At 39.2% G+C, this 22,178-nt stretch overlaps 1 protein-coding gene across 2 annotated transcripts in view; it reads left to right on the top strand.

Moving 5' to 3' along the window:
• The window catches only part of LNX2 (ligand of numb-protein X 2), a 60,163-nt gene that overhangs the window by 4,003 nt on the left and 33,982 nt on the right, over positions 1-22,178 (top strand). Inside the window, exon 1 of one of the 2 annotated variants that reach the window (XM_053936128.1) lies at positions 3,162-3,187. The exons of the other annotated variant lie outside the window; for it this stretch is intronic. The gene's annotated coding sequence lies outside the window, so the exon portion shown is untranslated. Of the gene's footprint in view, positions 1-3,161; positions 3,188-22,178 lie in introns of those variants that run through there. 2 annotated transcript variants of the gene reach the window in all.

The raw sequence follows: 22,178 nt of genomic DNA, 5'->3' as shown, positions 1-22,178 counted from the left end.
TAGCACCTCTTCTTGTTGGCTCTTCTGTCACTTGGAAGAGGAAGTGGTTTTGTATTTCACTGGAGAGACTTGACACACTTGATCACTGTTTGATGGACTATACAGGATTTTTCAGAAGAACCCTTGTTTGTAGAACAAAATGCACTTTGCTCAAGTAGTATATCCAATATATGAACTAATCCAGTTTTAAAATGTTGTAAATGGTAGTAATAAGTAGTTTTCAATAATGAAACAGAAGGAACTATGACTTATTTATCCATTTTCTAAAAATAGAGCACAATGAAAAGTGGTCTGTGTTAATGGAGAACCCATAAGTGCCTGGCCAAAGGAAGGCACCCAGTAGCTGCAGAAAGGCAAACCAGGACTTTTGGATTGTGTTGCCTGGAGTGGTGTAGTGCTGTCAGATATTATTCTGCAAAGTGGGGGAAAATGAGCTACATGTTTCCTGCTTCTGCTTTGTACATTCCTTGCAGTAGGAGTGATTTTGAAGTGTGATACAGGCTGTGTTCCCCAGCCCCCGAGATCACACTACCACTGTGTGTTCCCATGACCTTCTCCGAAGAGGTTGCACAAGCCCAGTGGAAGATGTCAGGATGCCTGTGTTGTGTATTCCCAGGGGCTGGCTCTTTAGAAGACAGTTGGGAGTAAGCACAGTTTATTATTGGGTTCGAGTCAGTGTTCTTAAATGCTGACGCTTTTATTGACTCTTGCAGTTGTATTAATTGTGTAGATTTTTGTTATATTCTTCGCATGCAATTTTTTCTTGAATCTGAGCTCTCTGCCACAGACAACCCTCTCTTACTGCAGTATCATTGTCAAAAACTGTGGCCTCAAAAGACCAAAGAATACCAGTGATGGAAGATTTTTTAAGCTGTTACCTTCCTGTGGCTTTCTTTGTTCTTCAGATTGGCACTAATCCTTCTTTCAGGGTTCATAGATAGGAAGAAGAAAGCTGGTGCAGCAGAGGTTTTTTGGCACAACAGAAGAAAACTGAAATTCAACCAAAGTTGATGGAGGCTGGCTTGTGTACCGAAACCAGTTTGTGGAAAGCGATTTTCTGTGATTGCTGTCTTATGCTCAGACAAACTGTCGTGTTCTGCCACAGGAATGTTATGTTTGCTTTGGAAGGACCAACCAGGAGGTTTTTATTATAATACAAAGCAACATTTCAGAATCCAGGTGTTGTGATTTTTCTGGACATGGAGTTTTGGCTGGCATTCCTGAATAAAGTCTTAAATTAAAAAAAGCTTGGCTGGTATCAGTGAGCCACCTTTGTTGGTGCGTTTTACTTTGTGAAAGTGCTTTTGTCTACATACCTCATAGTCTCCAGATGAAATGAGCTACGTCGTAGTGGCAGTAGAATAGAGCCTCTGGTGGGGGTTTCTGTGGCTCTGGCCATGTCATCCAAATAATTCCCCTAATTGACCAGCAAAACCAAAACACCAAGAAGAAAGCCCATAAGCCCTACAAGGCTCTTAAGCTAACCACGTTCTGACTTCAACACAGCTGGTTCTTCCACTGGCGTCAGTAACAGCCTGTGCAGAGCGGCAAGTTCAAAGTCTATCTTAGGGACAAGTAGCCTCCATCTAAGCAAGTCACATTTCAAGGAAGATGCTGGAGACATTAATGTCTGGGTGTGCCTCATGGATAGTGCACTGAATATCTGTGATAGATTAAATACTTAAGTTTGCATCTTAAGTTGCCTCTACGTGTTTGGAGGTTAAAAGTTACAGAAAAAACCCAAACGAGTTACTATTATTGCCTCCTCTGCATGAAGTGGATTCCTTGTTACTTCCAAGTTGATGAATTTTTTTACCCATGGCCCATCCTTCTTTGTCTTCTTGCCTCTTCTTACTGGATTTATTGCCCTGGCCCATGTAATTTTCTCTTGTGTTGCCTTTTTTTAAATCAAATTGTTTAACGCTTGTTTTTAACCAGACTGAATTAACCATAAGTGAAAGCTGGTCGATGCATCACAAGACCACATAGATCCTGACATGTTGTGTAAGCGTTCTGATCGTGTTGGAGAGTTTGCCATGAGCCCCATCCTGATCAAACAGCTCTGAGTACCCTTGACACAGTGCATGTGCACCACAGCTCTCAGCCAAACCCATGCTGCACCCCGGGGGCTGCCCCAACTCTGAACTGAAGTAACTTGTTTTTTAAACTTCTCAAAAAACATTTTCAGTCAAGCTTCTTCCGGAGCAGGTTGATGAGGGTTTCCTTCTGTCTGGCCTCTTTTTTCCTGTTTTTATGTCTTGTTTGTTCTAGAGCAGTTTTCTCAGCCTTTTATTGTTATTGACAGAAGCTAATGAAGGCTCACCCAGTGAATTAGTAAAATAGTTCTTTCCTGCCTTTATGTTAATTAAAAATTAGTACTGGTCAATTCCTGGACTGTTTTTACAATTAGTCCATTGCTAAACTGTCATTTCTGTTTCAGATGAAGCTTGAAGGTTTAAAATTCACAGGGTTTCCTGCCTAGTATTAAACTAGTATTGAATGCCTTCAGATTTTAGGTTTGCTTCTTAACTATTTCAATGCCTTTTAGATGTTGAAGATACGGCTAGACTAATTCAGATTTGATTAGGCTAAAAATACTTGTGAGTCTGTCATGCATTTCATGCCAATGTCTTAAAAATGTGTAAGTTAGGTCTGTACATACACATAAGAAAGCCTCGTAAGAATTCAGTGACAGCTCCCAGATGTTTTTTTGAAATCACCAGTAAAAAAGGTATCTTTCTACTTTGTCTGACAAAGTAACTACTCTTCATTCCTGTTACCAGGGGGTTTGCTCAGCATGTCTGTTCAGCACTGATACTTTTACATTCTGTAGCTGGAAGGGACATGAACTGAATTGGACTTCACCACATGTACAGCAGCAAATATACATGTTGTGATGTATTTATACAGTGTTGGAATGATCCTGCATAAATAATCTATAAGGATTTAGTTGTGAGGAGGGTGTTTTCCCACTTTGAAATCCATTTTGACTGTAGCTGCTGACTTGCTATTGAATGTGGCTCTACGGCTTTTTTGCAGGGAAAATAACTTTGCGGTGAAGCAAAAGTGAAGGTGATTCAGTGGTGGTAAAAAGGAGAATCAGCAGCACAGCTTGTCTGAGCACTTGACCTGAGCTGTCTTGCCGTGTAAGCAGAAAAAGAGAATCTGTGGGAAAATTAACGCTAAAGTGAGTGGTAACACAAGATTTTGGGTTACTGGAGTGTGAAATGAAAACTGTTAACAGTCCTTTCTTTTGCAGTAAGGGATGTGTGCCATTGACCAGAGAAACGCTGTAGAAGTGTAATGCTTTCCTAACTCATTTTGAAAAGTTTGGAAAGCTGTGAAGCCAGGAAATGTTCTGAAGTGTTGTGCTGTTACAAAGTTGAAGATACTTGACTAGGAAATTTCAGGTACAGCTTGACTTGCTGCCTTCTACGAACAATCACGTGTGAGTTTCACAACAGGTGAAGCCTTTAAGTAAGCCTCAAGTTCAGTGAAGGCAACTTACTTTACACAGTAATGTCAATGTTGTGCTGAGATTTTTATTTTTGCCTCAAATTGTCAAAAAGGAGAGAGTTATGTTTTAGCTGATACTGACTTTGAGGATAAAGAACATGGTTTGTTCTGAGGTGTTCCTAAAGGCAAGCCTGTCTATACCCAAAAACCTGCTAAGCAATTTAAGTTGATATGCAGGAGAGAAGGGACTTTGCTACAATGCACCCATGTGTGTTAGGAGCAATTGCTATCCTGTATATATAATTTTTCAGGTGATGTATCACATGTTGAGTCGTATTTTGCCATCCCTGTAACTTGACCATACAATTGAATCCACAGTGGTGACTCCATAGGGTCCTTTATGGGCATGAGGGTCCTTTTGCCTGCTTCTGCTCCCAAGGAAGTCACTGAATTCAGCACAGTTATGATGATATGGTTACAACAAAGCATCCCTGATGGGCTTTCTTTGCTAAGGCTCAATTGCTGCTTGTAGAGATCTGGTTAACATTCTGTTTGTCTGCTTGAACTTTACGTGTGTGTGTATATATAAAATTAATTTCTGTATGTGAAAAAGTAAAACAGCATAAAAAGGTAAAAAACAAGCCCTTTCTCTTCTCTTTTCTTTTCTCCCTTCCTTCCTTTCCTTCCCTTCTTTCTCTTAGAAATCCTGCCAGATTTAGCTCTTAAGTATTTTTATGGAAGAATAGAGTAGAAATACCGTAGTGAAATATATTATAGAAATATGATCCAGGATGTTTTTACCAATTGAATAATTGTTCAGTTCTGTAGTGTTTACTTTTTAGTTGTGAAGTAAATAGTCTTTTGATGCCATCAGCAATTACAGCAGTGAGGAGCTTCAGTCATGCGCTGTTTAAATAGAAGAGCAGTACTGTTATTTGTCAGCATTGATTATAGAAAATATCAGGAACAGTTTATGGGTTTCATTGTGGGGATTTTCACATAAATCGCCACACCACAACTTCAGAACACAGTAAATGGGTGATGGAAAAAGATTAACCTTTGTAAGATAAAAGGAGTTATTTTCTTAATTTTCCAGCTGATGAGTAAACATGAAAGGAAAGACATCAAATTTCTTTTGCTATCGTGATATATTTTTATCTGACTGAGGCAGTCCACAGGTTGTTCTGTCCTTATTTTATATTAAACTTAGTTTTTTAACATAAAATTATCCTGCTTCTCAAATTTGAAATAAATTGGAAGCAATTAATAAATGAAATAATCAAGCAATCATTTAATCAGAGTTAAAACTTTATGTAAATATATTAAGTATTCATATATAAAATTGCATTTAAGTATAGTGATAAGTCTTTATTAGAAAGAGTGCTCTGATTTAACACAAATTGACAAGGATTAGGATTTCATAATTAATTAATTACTGTTTCCTATTTGAGGGAGAAGATACTTTCCCCAAAGATTTTGCGTTTAATACTACCATCATTTTTCCCAGATGTTCTTGAATACATTCTGCATTGTTTTAAAACAACTCTAATCTTTAATACGATTATCTGTAAATTTCCTTTGTTTACTGAGGGATTTTTTCAGATTATCAAATCATTTTATATACAAATCCTCCTTTCCTTGGTGCATACTGTAACTCTCCATTGCACGCCCAAAGCAGTGCCCCAAATGAAACGAACTGGCATCAATTATTGATGATTACTCTGCCCACTGGGAAGTGAAATCAAGTCTCCAGTCTCAGTTCAGGATTTGTTTCAAACACAGGGTAATGAGAGCAGGTGCAGGGAGACACTGGAGCGTGTGCATTGATTTGCAGTGTAAGCATAGGCAGGTGACTACACGGGATTGAGAAGAGAAAATGATTACAGCCGGAGTTGTCATTGCTTCTGAAGAACTTGGCTGGTGTGTTTTCCTGGTACCAGCGCACCAAAATGAGAGGCACTTTTTTTTCCTCATCATGGTGGTAATGTTGCATTACACTGGGGCATGTGATAGCACTTAACAGGAGGGGAGAGCCCCTCTCTCCCTCTTCATCTGCCTAAATTGGCCTGATTTGATTTGCTCTGACTCCATCAGGCTTCACCAGCTATAACTGTACTCCCTATTTCTCATGCACCAATAACTGTCTTTCAGTGGGGTTTCCTAAGTGTGAAATCAAGTAACTTAACAGTGGAAGTATGCTTAAGCATCCTTTCTGCCACTCCCTTTTGTGTCTGTCCTTTGTGTGGGGTTGAGTTGCAGGGTTAAAAAAGCTTCAGAGCAGAAACAACTGAGTTACAACATAGGTTCAGGAGAAGTGAGGGAAAATTGAAATGCAGTGGATAAGCTAAAGCATGGCATTTCTTTGTTTTGTAAATTACCTCCATGTAATTGTAGGCATCGTTTACATGTAATTTTTGACATAGTCTTTTTAATGCATCAGTTGCAGCAACTACATCATTAGTAAAATCCTTATTGCTTGTGAGGTTTAGAAGGAGTTGGAAATACTGTCTGAGCTACAAGACCGCTTAGAGACAGCTGAAAACTATATTATCATTTAGGGGAAAATAAGTCTGCTTGATTTGTTTCTGGAGGACAAAGTAATGAGTGAGGATTTGGGTCCAGCCAGATTTCCCTCACTGCAACTTCTTTCCAATGCTGGTAGCCTCTTATGGGCCTGCCTGGATGTAAAGCATTCACTCTTGCCTGTTGTTTTGGTAAGCTGCTTTCAGAACAACAGACAAAAGAAGGGAAATACGCATTGTTTTTCGAAACGCAGTGTGGAATTTCTTGGGACAGAGCAAGCTGTGCAGAAACATAAGCATTTTTCATGTTTGAGGTTGTCAGAATCTGTTGCAGGAAAAAAAGGTCGGATATGAATACAAGAGTCTGATATTTTCCTATCAAGACTGCCCCTCCATTCTCTGGATTCAGGAGCTCCAATGCCAAATGTTAGGCAGGAGTAAGAAGTAAGCGAAAGAGGATGCATCTTTGAAGGACAGAGCAGTGCACTGAGAGCTTCCCTTGTTGGCAAAAGCCTGAGTAAGCAGGTGGGGCTGGCAGTGTGCCCTGAAGGATAATGCAGTCGGTCACCAAGCTGGAGGGGAAGGTGAAGCCCTCACTTCTACCCAGCTTCTCAAGAAAGGGCTTCTGAGCCAGCTTCTGGCTGCTGCCTCTTATTTCACCTTGGGTGCTGGGAGAAAGCAATGGTAGCTAGGACTGAGACAATGCAAGGCTAAAAAAAGCCAACCAAAAAAATCCATGTATATAGTATTGATGGCATTTAGAACCGTGTTGGTTTCTTTCTTTGGTGAGTTCCAAGCAGCAGCAGGGCCAGCGTTTCCTTTCTTCTGCAGCTGAGCTGCCCCAGTGCTGAGAGGCTGCTGTCCGCCCACCCAACCAACCCAGCTGCATGTTGTGTTGGCTGGGGTTTTATGGTGCCCCTGAGGCTATTCCTGGATGACAAGTCTATATTAGAGAAATATTTTTTTTGTGCTAATGCAGGGGCAGTCTAGCTGAGCACAGACAGTGTATTGTTAATTTTCCAGGCTGTTGCTATCTTACTCTCAGCCGTCCCTAGACATCCTCACCATTTTATGTTTCCTCTCTAATGGCATAAGCCAGGATGTCATAATATTCAAAATCAAATGTACCAGAAAATATAATAAATTAGAGTTGGGCTAGCAGAGTAATTGAAGAATAAACTGAATTTAAACCAAACAGGATTTTGTTATGAACTGATTGCTATTCAAAAAATGCACCAGAGGAGTGTGACTTCATGTAGATTTACTATTGATGGCAGCATTTTCTAGATGGCTATTGGCAATAAAGAAATGAAAACGGTGTGAACTTATGGGTTAGTACCAGAACATAATAATGCAGTAAAGGAAAAGTACCGTTCTTGTTACACTACAAAGCGATTCTGGAAGAAAAATTTCCCAGTGTTTTATTTATTTATTTATTTAAGATGTTTACATGTATTTAGAAATCCTTGAGTTTATAAAAAGGGAATGCGGGCCTTGACATGGAAATAACTGAATTTTTCCTTAATTCTTAATGTAATTCTTCTGTAAGAAACTACTTAGGAAATGTAGCAGTAGAGTGGGTTCCCCTCAATTCAGAAAATTGAGTTTAAGGACATTTGCTGTCCTTAAGGAATCTTAATGTTGTTTGCCCAGACAGTTTTACAGCAGATAGTCTGTGTATTTTTCTTTGAGTAGAATTGTCTATTTTGTATTCCATTAAAACCAGGTAATGTACATACATAAGACATTTTCCAAATAACCCTTCAGCTGTGATGCTAGTAGAGATGTAGGCAGATGGCATAAGATCTGAATTTGTGAGCTACAACTTACCTGAGCTGAGCCCTGTGTTCTCTTCTCTTGAAATGTGAAAGGAGATAGAGCCAGTGAAAGGCACCCTGAGGGTTGCTTGTACAACCAGAAGCCATGGGAAAGCCTGTGCAAATGGAAGCAGTCAGCAGCAGGTACTTGGTAAAACATAGCAAGTGTTGTCTGAGCTGCTGGATTGAGGAATCTGCGTGGGTTGTGCGAGAGCCAGCCCTGTGCTGAGCAAGCCTGTTGGTGTTGAGGCAGTCAAACTGAAAAACCATGCTGGACAATACTTTATTTTCTATTTATTCTAATTTTGAGAATGCAAATGTAATTTTGGAAGGAAGAGATTGTGGGGGGCTATGATCCAAGCTCAAGGCAAGACTCTGCTGCTTTCAAAATTGTGTGCTGTGGTGGAACACCAGCAAATGGAAGGGCTGTTCGGTGGTAAGAATTGAACAAGCCTTTGGTGGCAGTAGGGGCAGATGGGGAAAAAAGCAATATTACTGCACCAAAATAATTAATTTTGTAATAATAAGCAATATGATTTGTTTAATTGAGCTCTTTTAAATTTAAAGGTTTAAGTTGTGTTTAAATGTGAAATGGTATTGTTTATTTTCATTATTCTTGTAAAATTTAAATAAGGTTCTCTACCAAGAATGGTAATTAAATCCATTTGATTTTTAAACTAATGCTACAGAATAGTAAAAAAAAAAAAAAAAACAGCTCTTGTGAGTTAAATACTTGAATATATACAGTAAGGTTTAGCATTATTAAACTAATTGAAAATGCTGTTAAATCCCTTGATTTAAATTACTTTGCTGTGCCATGACCTGATGGAATTAGAAATTAATCCAGAAGATGCTATTAGTAGACTACTTGTATCTCTCATGTAATACTTCAAATGAATTATTTTTCACTTAATAACTTATCTCCTTGCATCCATCCCATATCCCATAGAAGTGGGCTGAAGGATCACCCCAGGAAGGAGGACGGGCAGCCAGTCCTGGGCTGACTGGGGAAGGCCAGTGAGGGCCAGTGTCATAAACAAGCTGCCAACAACCTTGTCTCTCTCTTCAGACTTGTGTAGGAGAGAACTTGGGAGAATGCTGTTATAAAGGAAAAAATAATCTTCCTAACAGTAGGGGGGAAATAGGCAGCATTTAACCCACTTAAAAAGAAACAGGCAGTACAGGAATTCCTACAGGAAGGTTTTGTGGAAGGTAGCCTTCCAGATCTGGTATTTCTGCTTGCTGCAATGGGAAGTTCTGGTACTTTGTGAAAAATTAAGAGCTCTTCTGTGCTAGTGAGGACTCCCTGCTACTTTCCATCTGTCCTGCATCCCAGGTGAGTTACCAGACTTTTGGTGAGTTACAAAACACTGCTTATCTTTGAGAGCTTTCCCCAGTGGAGCACAACACTTGTAACAAGCATTGTCTGATTAAGTTTTTTTTCTAGCTGTGGTCAGTCTCTTTCCTGATACTTTTTACCTTGTTAATTTAGCACATGGAATCTGTGAACTATGGGTGGGCTCTTAGTGCAGGTAAGACCACTGGAGAAACTTTGAGTGCAGTTGTTAGGGAGAAATATGATAGGTAAATGGGGTTCTTTCAGAGACTTGCGGAGCATTATTTTCTTTCAAAATGCAATGGTGGCTTTGAAGAAAGTAATTATTTCTGATAAAGTTCATTTCAGTAGTAACATTAGAAACAGTAATGTTCAGTAAACATTAGAAACAACTCAGTTTGAGCAGTCCAGATTGTTTTGGAAGCTGCAGGCAGTTGAATGGTGTATTAGAATTTAAGCACTATATTTTCTATAACATTTGGAAGCAGAAAATCTAAACCATTTTCACAGGGTGAATGCATCCTGGAAACATGCAGCAGTTACCATGATTAACCATTGGAAAATACTGTAGTGCTCCATCTGCAGTAATGTGCCCAAAAGTCCTTTGAGAACCAAAAGGTGCTGTTGCTGGGGTGTGGGGCACAGGCGGTTCCTGGGGCCTGCCAGTTTCTGACACGAATGCTTTCAGTTAACACGTGAAAGCTGGAAGGACTTTGAAAAGAGAAAAGTTTAGAAAAAAAATTAGAGGATGCTTTATGGTATTTATTCAGGAACGCTTCTTTCCTCATCCGATTGGTAAGTAAACCACAGTGCATAAATGTAATAGAAGCTTTCATAATTTAAAAAATATGTTTATATATCTGGTGGCATCACTGATAGGCAGCTAATCCAGCTAGGTATGCCTCGTAATGGTTTGCTACAGACTGAGTAAATATCATAAATACCTAATGATGGGAAGCCCTCAGAAGCAGTTAACATGACCAGCTAATACCACTAGGTAAAGATTTCACTCTTGGATCCAGAATTACAGAAGCGTGTATTTAATGTGTACACGTGAACTAATTGCTTCAGGTAGTTCCATTGTATAGTGATGCTGTTGGGATCAGCATTTAATGCTGCAATTTCTGTTGAGGAATGCTTTTTCTGCATTAGGTAGGCAGGGAGACAATGTTATGTACAGTCATTGATGTCATTGCATGGTGGCTGATAAGAGGGACAGGTGGGATGAGAGATCTGAGACCAATGTGCAAAACATCTCTCTTTGTACACCCTGCTGCTGTGGTGGTGTTGGACTGCTGAGGATCATTGTATGGTATGTTGTTGAATCCTTTTAAGGAAAGCCTTTTAAAAGGAAAAGCCTTTTAAAAATCTAGCAAGTCAGCTTTGCCATGGAGACTTCTATGCCTGAAGAATTTCTCCAGTCTGTTATTTTAAATTATGTATGCCCCAAAGCAAGTATAAGTAATAAAATCGGAAAATACCAGGGTGGAAGAGATCTCAAGGATCATCTGGTCCAGCCTTTCTTGACAAAAGTACAGGCTAGACAAGATGGTGCAGCACCCTTTCCAGATGCATCTTGAAAGTGTCCAGCATTTGGGAATCCACAGTTTCCCTGGGGACATTATTCCAATGGCTGATTGTTCTTGTTATGAAAAACGTTTCTTTTGTGTCCAATCAGAATCTTCACAGAGGTAACTTGTATCCATTGCCCCTCACATTTTCCATGTGTCTCCTTGTAAAATAGGAGTCTCCAGCTTCTTTGTAGCCACCCTCTAAATACTGGAACACATTGATAAAGTCTCCCCTAAGCCTTTCCTCAAGGCTGAACAAACCCAATTCTCTCAGCCTCTCCACATACAGCAGACTTTCCAGTCCTTTGATCATCTTTCCCCTCTCTGGGCCTTCTCCTGTTTCTTCACATTGCTTTTGAATGCTTCTAAGTGTGTCCATTAGATAGGGAGATGAACAGCTCATAAATTCAGATGTTGCTCTGTTTCATGTTCAGTCAAATAGACTTTGATGGTTTTAATGTAGCAGCACAGAGGCATTTTGAGTTTTGTGAATGCAAAAAGGAATATTAATTCCAGCTTTATCTCTGAAAGGTTCAATGAAAAAACAGGGAAGAGCCTTTCACATGTTTTGCTACGTTCTTTTCCTACCTTGGTAAGAGCTGCTTCTATTTAGCCTTTATAAAGGATGTGTAGTAGCTGAAAGGAAGCTTTCTTCATGTTTAAGAAAAGAAAGAAAATGATGAGTTTAGAAGAGCATCAGCAGAAATATTTAATCTGGCTTACGGATGGTCTCTTTATACAAAAATGGGAGAGCTACAGATTCAAACTAAGTCCCTGAATGAGACAATAGTTTGTTTGAAGTGGCATACCAGTAAAATTCTTTTTTTTTTTCCTCTCAGTCCTTCCACATTTCTGAAGAGGGTGTAGAAAAAGCCCATCAGAAAAATTCATAAAGGTTAAAACCTTTATGATTGTCAGTGACTTAGAGTTATTGGGTAAAGGCGTTAAATAAGTGGAGTATACAGTGACTGTATCATTGGCAGTATGTTGTTCTGTTACACCTTACAAAGTTAAAATGTCATGAGTTGAAAATGTGTTTCCTCATATTTATGCACAACATAGACCAGCACAATTGCTCAGCTAAATAAACAGGACATTTTCAATTATAAGGTGCCATTACCTTTGTGTGTTCTTGTCATTTATGAAATCAGTGGGTGGTTAATTAAATTGCTCCTTTGGACTCTCCTGAAGGCTGTGTATTAATTATATTTTAGTGGTGGTGTGCACATTTCTCAACTTTTTAATGAGGGTAAAAGTTGTTTACCTTTTCCTTTGTGAGTACTTTTTTTTTAGGTAGGTATAATATGGGGTTTTGTGGTAGGTTTTTCTTTCTTTCCCATAAATCTCATTATTCAGCTGCTCTTTTCAATCATGTGGCATGCCTTAGTTTAAATGAAATCTTAAAATGTTAAATTTTGTGTTGCAAAGTACTACTAAAGCTACAGAGTCTGTGTGTTAAACTCTATGTTGTTGGAGGGAACAGGTCCAACACTCTGGAGAACAGGCTTCCTTCAGCCACTCAGGTCTTTTGAAGACATGGCTTCTGAAAGCAGTTCTGGGGCTCACACCCAGAATTCTTGTTCAGCCTGTTGGCTGAGCAGGCAGATTTTGGCTTTCCTCCTCCTTTCCTTAGTAGAAGGAGCAGCACTGATGCTTGCAAGTGCAGAGGGAGGCTTGGGGCTGCAGCGCTGAGTTGGGGAGCAGTTTTTGTGTGGCAGGGTGAGGGCTGTGCCTATACCCCCTTCCTTTGCTGTGTGGTGTTTCACCATGCTGTTCCATACAGCTGAGATCCTCATGGTAAAAATCGTGCTATCTTAGCAAATGCTCTTTCCAGCTATGACTTTAATTAATGACACATGTGCTGAAGGAAGCCCCTGTAGGTGTAGCACTGGTGTGCTCACAGAGTAGCTGGGATTGGTTTGTGTTGGTTCTTCCGCTGAAATGGGGCTTTACAAGTAGATGTAAAAACCCAAAGAAAATGCTGCTAACCTAGCATAAGTATCATTGACATTGTCATTTTAATGCTGTTGGAAATGTCTCTAGCAGAGGTCAAAAGTTTTCTTAGTGCCATGTCTTTGAAATACCATCACAGGTTTTATTTCATGGGAAGGAGCAGAATGGGCCTTACTTCTGACTGGACAATTTATTTAACTGATCTGATGGTCTCACCAGGGATGATGTCTCATCTAGGCCATGCAGCTATTCCGTGAACCAGAACAACATCAGTCCTCTTCATTATGCTGTTTATCCAAGCCTGTTTGTTTAAAGCCATACCAAGCCAAGAAGAGGCAGGAAAAACAGTTTTGCTGCTTTTTCATAGGGATGATTTACTTTGCAGTCATATTTTCTCAAGTTGAGGGTATTATAAAGGCCACCCTGAAGTCTTCTGAAGTATCCACTGAGACCTTAGACTGAACCCTTTGTTGCTGGAGAACACTCTTCTACTGCTCATTTATCATGGTGTTTGTAGATTGGGTTTTTTTGTTTTTTTTTTTCATCTACTTCATGGAACTAAGTGAAGGAAGAGGACAGTCTTGAGGGATATGGTAGTTATCACATTTAGCTGGTTGACAACTCTCCTGTATGTAATTTGTATAATGTCCAGTATAAGGGAAAAATAATACTGAAGTATTCAATTTGCAATTGAAGTTACTAGACATTATAGAAGCTGCTGTGGAAGATAGTTGTTTGTAGTTTGTGAGTCTGCAAATAAGCATGATTTTATAGTATTGAAAAAGCCAGAAACTTACTTAATTTGAAAGAAAACCATAATAATTTTCCCCTTCTTTTTTAATCGACAATTTCAGGTATGTAAAATGGACAGTAAAGCAATTTCAGGATGTAAAATGGACTTTCTGCATTGAATATACCTCTAGTATTGAGATAGTGAATTATAAAACTGTACAAAAATTTAGACTTTCAGAAAGTATGTGCAGTTTTGAGAAGAGTTTCAATATTCCACTTTAATTTTCTTCTTTAAAAAAGTAGAATTTTCTGAAATAGGGGAGTGGAAGAAAGAAAAAATGTTACATAATCTACTTTGTTGTTTTTCTTGCAAACATTGTGTTGCTTTACATAATATTTATAGCATATAGCATGACAGGGACTCGAAATGTCCCATCTGTGTTGTAAAGCCACCATACAAACGGCGTTACTGTAAGGATTCCTGCACAGGTCATCCCCGCATTCTGCGAGGTGTTCTTACAAAACTGATGTGCTACGTGGAGTAGCTTATGCATTCATGAGAAATTGCTGGCAACATTTTAGCCTGCAGTTAATTTTAATGTTAAATTTAGGTTTTGAAAAGGACACAGTGTAAGAGAGTGCCTGCAGATCTTTTACGCTGGCTTCTGCTCCGGTTAATATTTGCTGAGCCACCGCTGTTAGGGCTTCACTCATATTCGTGTGAGGTTAGGTGATTAATTTACTGCTTTAAGGAAATCAAACCCCAAGAGCTGCTTAGTGGCTTTAGGAGGAACTGGTCCTGTTTTAATTACCCGTTGGTGAATTAATTTGTGTATACCAGCATGCCAACAACCTTTTTCCTTGGAGTTCCTTGTTGTCATGTGATATCCCCTCCTCCAGGAGATCAACAGTATATTCTTCTTTTCCTGTTGGGCAGGTGTTCTGTGTTGCCTCCTCATCTCCACTGGGATGGAAAGCTAAGAAATGTAGACTAAAAAGGTGATGAAAGGAAGGGGCTGTCGTGCTCTGTGTTGCAGGTTTTGTAACAGATCCTGGGTTCCGGCTGCCAAGAAATCGTACCAGGGTGTTTCCAGAGCTCTGCTCGGCATTTTAAGGATGCTCCTCTTCAGAGGCTGAGCGCCGAGTCCTTAACTGCAGGTTAGACCTTGTGATGAGAATTGCAAACAAGAAATGTGGGGGATGCTTTTGATTCGGCTTGTTTCAAATGCATAGGCTATTCATACATGAAGTGGAAAGTGAGTCTCTTTTAAATTAGCTGGTTTGTGCTTTTTGTTTATTTTTAAAAAAATTCTTTTTCCTAGACTTTTTCCTAAATTATATTGTTCTCTGGTATGGGTTTGTTTGTTTTTTTTTTTAACGGGATGATGCTTTGCAAAATGTTGTGGTCAGGAATCTAGATTTCACTTAACTAAATACAAAGGCTCTTTCTGGTGATTTGTATGTATGTGTGTGAATTTTTAAAGATTAAAAAAATTTTAGCTTTGCGCAGTTGTAAAATTCAATTCTAAAAACACATTACGTGAGATAATCTTACAGAGAATCTTTGTAGTCAGAATGTGAGAAGTGGTGAAATAAAATGAAACATTTATGCAGATACAAGCAGAGGTTTGTGTACCTTCTGCCTGAAATTAAACCAATCTCCTCCTTTCTCATGGCTGTTTGTATTATTTATAATTGCATGAGATGTGTATCGAGAGGGTGGCTGGGAAATAAGCTCTTAAATATGAAAGCTCTTTGGTCTCCTAGGATACGTATGTAGTAATAGTTGTACAGTTATCATAAGGTTTTCCACTGGGCATCCTAGAAACCCTGTAAACTTCCAGGTAGCCTTTATTAACCACCTTGCAAAAAGAAGGTTGCTCATTTTGCTAGGTGCCATGCAGAGCATGCAAACTTTAAGTAACATAAGTCCTTTGATTAAGACTTTTTTAAAAATTAGGAAGAGATGACATGCTTCTGAAAAATAGAATGAGAAACTAAAGATCATTCAGGCATTTGCTCCTCCTATTTTCACTAAATCTGTTTGCCTTCAGGATTTGTTGATATATAGGAATTTTGAAAAAACTGCACTTAACATTTCCAAGTGGAAATGTTTGTCCGAAAGAGTACTTCCAATTTTGCTGATTCTCCGGGATTTGAGGAGGAGAAGGAAGGGAAGAGAAAAATGGAGGAGCAAGTGGGGTGTCATGTCTGGCTGTCAAGAATTATTTTTCTTAATTGAAGATAGGAAATTGTTGAAGAGGTTCAGTGGTTTTGTTGTTGAATTTTCTTACCCCAAGCATACTGTGTATCAGTGTTAAACCTAATTATTTGGGATAAGATTTTATAGGAATGAATAAGGTTTTATAGCAACTTCAATGCACGCTTTGGCCCCCAGTTTTCCACTAACTAGGAATCTCTAAGCCAAAACACCCCCTTGGTTGCATTTGAAAGTTTGAAGGGAATCAGGAGGTCAGTGGAAAACAGGGGGTCTCCAGCCAGCCAGAGCCTCAGCAGATGTGCTGTTCTCCAAATCTATCATCTAGAAAAGACCACACCTTTTATTATATATGGGAAAGCTGCAGTAATTTATTTTCATGTACTCAGTGGAAACAAAAAGAGTCTTTGTAAACCCTTTCTGTTTTAGATTCCATTTAGTAATAAGGTTTGGCTAAAGCTAAAGCAACAGAACATGCTTTAACAGCAAAGTATCAGTTCAGAATTTAACTTTATTGAAACTTAATATTCAGTTAAACTGGTCTGTGTGGACAAGCACTAAATCTGAGTTCATACATTTCTAGTCCTGAAGTTTACAAAGGGAAATGTATGCAAATTACTCCCTTCAGCCAAAGTATGGTATATTATTGCAGTAGCTTTCCAGGGTAACTTCTTGGTTCCATGAGTAGTTTTATCTTTTCCATCTTAAAATTCTTCAGCTAGGATGGCCTTTTCACGACTCTGTCCTCCCTATGTCTTTTATTAACAGTGTCAAGTTGCCTAGGATATTATCTGTTGTTTCTGTGTTCTTATCCCATATGACTGATATTAAAAGGCAGTGTTGCTTGTAGTTGAGTCTTCTGCTCTTAAAGCAAATTGTCTCCTTTGAATGAAACTCTTGTCATGTTCTTGCCTGGAGTTCTGGTTTTCAGATTGCACACAGAAAGGACAGGATAAAGGCTTTTAATTATTGTGTTTCCTTCCTCTTGGTTCATTAAATTGAAATTTTTAGCTTTTTCACTCTGAAAATCAGTGGAAATTAAGTCTGTTTTCTTACTACAGTGTTAAACAGTTCTTCACTGATGTGTGAAAAGCTGGGTTTCTGACCCAAATGTCTGTGTCTAGGTGGAAACTGGTAACTGTAGAGCAAACTGTTGTTTGGGGGTTTTTGTGTGGGTTCCCTCATACTTCCTTGTATTAGAAGCTTGATGCAGAAGGAACCCTTCTCAGGATAGTGTGCACTTGTTTTCTGGGTATTCCTTAGCTTTTTTAGTGGCTGTCAAATGAAGATGACTAGTGGCATTGTCTCTTTGACCCACTAGACCCTGTTCCTCTGAGTCACTGCACTACTCTGAACTTGATAGTAAGTTTGAGTTACTTCTTAAAAGCTCTGGATTTTGCAAACAGGAAGTTTGCAGGTGAACTTCCGAGTAATTCCTTGAATCCTTGTTGCTGCTGATAGGAGCAAAAAAGCTTGGAAGTCTTCTATTTCCAAATAATCCATTGCATGCTAGGTCTGCTGCATGAAGATCTCCTGGCCATATGAACACGGCAGCTACTGCTACCACCTCTGTACGAAGGGTAGGCAGGTGTCTACAGTTCCTCTAGTCCATGTGTTGCATTTCTGGCATCCCACAGTCTCTGTGCACAGCACTGCTCCCTTTTTGAGGAAAAGAAATACGTCCCATGGGAATGTGTGTACTTATCTTGGAGACCCCGTAATACTTTGGGATCGTTTGCACAGCTCCCAGTGGAGCAGGAGTGTTGTTGGGGGTAGTTTCTTGCTTTTGGACAATGTAGCAATTAAAAAGGAGTTTAGAAAATTAAAAAAAGAATATTTCATATAAGTATCTGGCATAAAACATGTGAAAGTGTTTAGTATGAGTTGGGAGTTAAAAAAAGTATGGAAATAAAAGGTGGTTTGAATTTTTTATGTCTGTGAACCTCGCCTAACTTGTTGAGAAGTGCTTGGTTTGGGAAAATGAGAATTGTGGTTAGAGAGTGTAAAGAAGATGGACTCATTCCAGAGGGTGAGTTGTCTGCCTTTTAAAGACCTTTTACCAAAAGCACTGCTAATGAAGTAATATCCTTCAAAGCAAGACTGGTATTTTAAAGCTAGCTCTTAAGGGTTGAATACATAGAATAAATGAGGAAGCGAAAATTGTATCATCCCCCACAGATGCAAAATTTCAGCCTGCTAAGAAGAGATTGGACAGGGAGGAGGAGGAGAAGGTTGGCTCCTTCCTGATGTAGCATGTTTTTGTCAGTCTCTGTTGCTGCAACCATTTTGACCATGGATACAGAAAAGTGGTGCCTGAAGTTAGGAATCTGAACTGGTAGGGCTCTTTAGCACACCGCTCCTTTACCATTGTCTTCCCAAAACATGGTGAATTGGAATTCCTTGCTGATGTGAGTAAATGTCTTGTATATATTTTGCAAATTTATTGTTAACTATTTTAAGAAGTGAAATGCATTTTTCTTTTGTAATTTCGTGCCTTTGGTTTTTTTTAACAACTTACGTTTTGTTTGCTAGTTGAGTGTAGCAGTTGGAGTCCCGATGCCTCCCCACCCTAGCAAACTTCTGAGCTTTCCCCCTGTTTGCTTGTAGCCTTCTATGAGGACTTAACTCTCTTTTATTGAGCAAATTTATTCTAGTTTATTTCTTGATTTATAGTTCTGTTAATATATCTCTTCTGTATAATTTCTGCATATGGCTACCAGTTTGATGTTTTACACAGATGCTGTCACTTACCTGTTTTTAATGTCTTTTTTTTTCTTTAGTTTTAATTTTTGCTACTCACTTAGAAGGTTATGATTTTAATTTTTTGCCTTTCTTTAGGAGTATTACCTTTTCTTAAAGAGAATGAGACTACCAAGGAAAGCAGACAAATGCTGCAACAGCAGTTCAGCTTTCCCTCTTCCACATTATTCATTCTGCAAGGGGGAGTTAGGAGATTACTGCTTAACATTTAGCCCCTGTCACTCATGTGAGAACACATAGCAGGGCCTGCTGGCCTGCTTTGTGTGTGCACTGCTATGCAGCTTTGCTAATATTTCTCGCTTGAATCTTAAAGAACTGTTTTTCAGCAGTGTTACCACTGAGGTAGTTTCTTTCTGAGAGCACTAACAGGAGCCAGAGGACATGCTAAAGCAACCAAACTTTGCACCTCAGGCAGGTAAAGAGCTGCACCATAGAAGCTTCCCTATGTAATAGCTAGTATTTTTTAGCATACGTGTGTGTGTATATATATATATATATATATATATATATATAAAGTGCAATCAGCCAAGCTAATAGGTAATGTGAAACAAAACGCTGGCAAACACAGCTAGGGGATAGAGAAGTGGTTTTAGAAAAAACGTTTGTGTTTTTTTCATTCAGTAACTGTTGTCTCTACTCTTTCTTGGTGGCTATGTAATTATAAGGGCTGAAGTGGAGAATATATGATTCCTATAGCAGGACTAAAAACAAATGCTTCCATATTATTTGTGTCTGTCAAATATATATAATATAAATATATATAATACTTATTTATAATATATATATTATATATATAATATATATATATATAGAAATATATATATATAAAATATATCTAATAAACCAGACTGGATTTTACATAGTCACAATGTCCACTTCCTTTTCTGAATCCTGTCTGGAGGCCTCAGATCAAGTCCTAGTCTACTGTGTATGTAAAGACCTGTTTGCATACAAAGTATTTAAATTGACTTTATTTAAGATAATATTTGTATATTTTAAGACTATAACTTCTAGATCTGACATGTTCTTATTATGTAAATTTTGCTAATGTGTGGGGTCATTTATTTTCAGTATCTGTACAGAGTACATCTGTTGCAGTATGACAGGTAGCCTAATTGGAAGGTCTCAGTGTAAAGGTTTTAATTTCTGGAAAGCATCCTACAAAATAATATGGGGCTATTTTGCACAAGTCATGTTCTGCCTTTTTTTTGTGTCCCCAAAGCTGGGTCAGGCAGCTGACTCTGAAAAGAATCTTTTTACACATATCAGAAGGGAAGTTTCTCCTGGAAATTAACTGGAAATCAAGTTATGTACAGCAGCAAAGTGAAATGTCTTCAGTAGACTTAACAGGGAGAGGCACAGCCATCATCCTAAAGGGTTAAGAATCAAAGAACTTGTCTTTATGGTGGCATTAATTCAAACACAGGCTAGTGCATGGCATCCTAACATAATTCCCAGGCATGAGTAGAGACTGCTCAGGCATGCCAGTGCTTTTGGAATGAGTCACCTGCTTGCCAAGGGGTAGCCAGAGCCAGCCCAGCTTTCCCTGATCCCTGGTTGTGCTGGGCTGCAGACCAAGTGGGGCAGTTGTGGTGGTGAATCGGTCCCTCTGCGTGCAATACCCCTGCTCATGGGCAAGTTGTAATTTGGCCTGCATGTAGGTAGCCTGAGTTAAATGCTCTTGACTATGGGCTCAAGAAGGCTCTTATTTTCTTATTTTCTTTGAGAGTTCTGATGATACTTGTTTTATTTCATTACTGAGAAAATAAGCAGTCTCTAGGCAGGGCAGACCGGTTTAAGGGGTTGCCTTAAATTCACCAAGTGATGTTCCTTAGCTGCTGGGGTTTGGCAGGTTGAGACTGAAAATTTAAGCTGCAAGCTTCAGATCAAGTCTAGACCATTCTCTGTGCTCTTTCTGCTGTACTTTCAAGTTTCTTTCTCTGGCCATGGGTTGTCATGGGCTCCTTGCAGGCCACAGGCATGCACTCCTGCAGAGGACTCTGCCTCCTTTCCTGCAGGAGGAGGACAGTGTGTAGCTTATCATTTATGTGAGCTGTCTCTAAACCATGTCCTCTTGGCTCTGTCTTGCACAGATCTTAGATGCTTGTTTTCAAAGAGACTGGAGGTTTTTGTTAGCTTAGGAGGTGGCTTCATTTTTTGCACCCTATGTCAAAGCTAAAAAAACTGCTTAGTAACAGCACAGTTTACCTTTGAAAATAGCTTTCACCGTCACTCAAGTTGTGATTGATGGGGGAAACCAGCTGTAACAAGTTATGCAAGGTGGCATATGCCTGAAGGAAGAGATGGGATGGTGTTTCTCCCTGAAAATAGTTAAGTCCTACAATTTAACAATTCAGAAAGTTCTTTTATCCTTTCTACCCCTCCACCCCCAGCTTCTCTCTGTCATCAAAGCTATTTCATTATTAATCCCAGTGCTGTCTCCCTGAGTTTCCTCCATGCACACCCATAGGGATGGGGGCTGGTTATAAAGAAGTGTGGAAAAAGGGAACATAACTCTCCAATTCCTTTATTTTCTTTGACTCAACTACTGCTCTTTAAAATTTGAATTAATTAAATCAGAGTCTCTCTGTACATACCCAGGAATGAGCGAAGTTTAATCTAGTTAAGTGTATTCTGTTCATCCACAAAAGTCCCTGTTTCAGGGCAAAGTGCATAGGGGAGGGCTTTCCAGAAGGTTTTAACATCTTGATGGACAGCTTTCTGCTGCCTTCATCTCTCCCAGCAGAAAGGGTGGCACATATGGCAAGGGCTGGTGGACAGATTGCATGGCAGAAAATATCCATGGCGGATAAGCAAATGTTTTACTCTTTCTTGCTCTTCTCTGCTCCATCAGTGAGAAGAAAGCCTCATTAATTGTGTCCTTTTCTTTTTGACTGTTGGGGTACTTTTTTCACTTCCACTGGATATAAAAGCCTGCCTGTTATAGCAGCAGTAGTTAAATACTGCTTTCCTTATTCTTTTTGTGCTAGGAAGGAAATTTGTTTTCAGGTCTGCTGGCAGGTAAGTCTGTTTTTCTTCGCTTCTATTTAATTATGTTTCTTTCAATTTACTTTTTCACTGCTGCAAAAATCCAGAAACTAGTTTAGGTACTTGGAGGTTTCTTGTAGGCTTTATTAATACTCTTAAGCCTAAAAGTTGCAAACCTGCTTGATTGCCTAGAGTCCTGGGAGCATGTTGAACTCCCCAGGTGCTTGTCTTGTGTTTGGGGGTTCCTGGCATGGGGTGATTTTTGACACAAAGCAGGGTTAGCCCCCAGAAACAGGCACTACACTTTCCACTTAACAGAAAATTTAATGTACCTACAGAAAATAGATCTTCTTGCAAATTGTAAAGGGAGCTCCTACCTCTCTTATGAAACATGATGGCAGAGATAGGCAAATACTTGAGCAACACTTTGATAGAGTGGGTAGCAGTGCCTGACGAAGAGAGGGTGCAAGTTCAAGTTCTCTCGTGGGGTTTGTGCTTCCTGCAGACCAGGGCATCTAACTGGCCATCCAAACCTGGGTGGCTCTAATCTAGCTTGGTTTGTGTGTCATATTTCCTCCTTTTTCAGCATTACTCTTGTTCAGTAGGACTATGCAAAATTTAATCTGTAGATGTGTAGCTATATCTTGGTTAAAGATTCATACTTGTCTCCTTTTCTTCTATTCTGAGATGATTTATTGGATGTAGCTCTGTATTTGCTATAAAGAATGGGTATTTCATTGCAGGAACCTCCATACAGTCACAGTCCTTATCTTTCCTGTCTCATTCGAGACCAATTTGACTAAAGTAAAGCTATTTTAATCTCCT

The sequence above is a fragment of the Vidua chalybeata genome, chromosome 2 (genome assembly GCF_026979565.1).
Source record: "Vidua chalybeata isolate OUT-0048 chromosome 2, bVidCha1 merged haplotype, whole genome shotgun sequence".
Taxonomy (NCBI): Eukaryota; Metazoa; Chordata; class Aves; order Passeriformes; family Viduidae; genus Vidua; species Vidua chalybeata.
The sequence above is the reverse complement of the archived record's forward strand: the minus strand, read 5'-3'. Positions and strand labels throughout refer to the sequence as shown.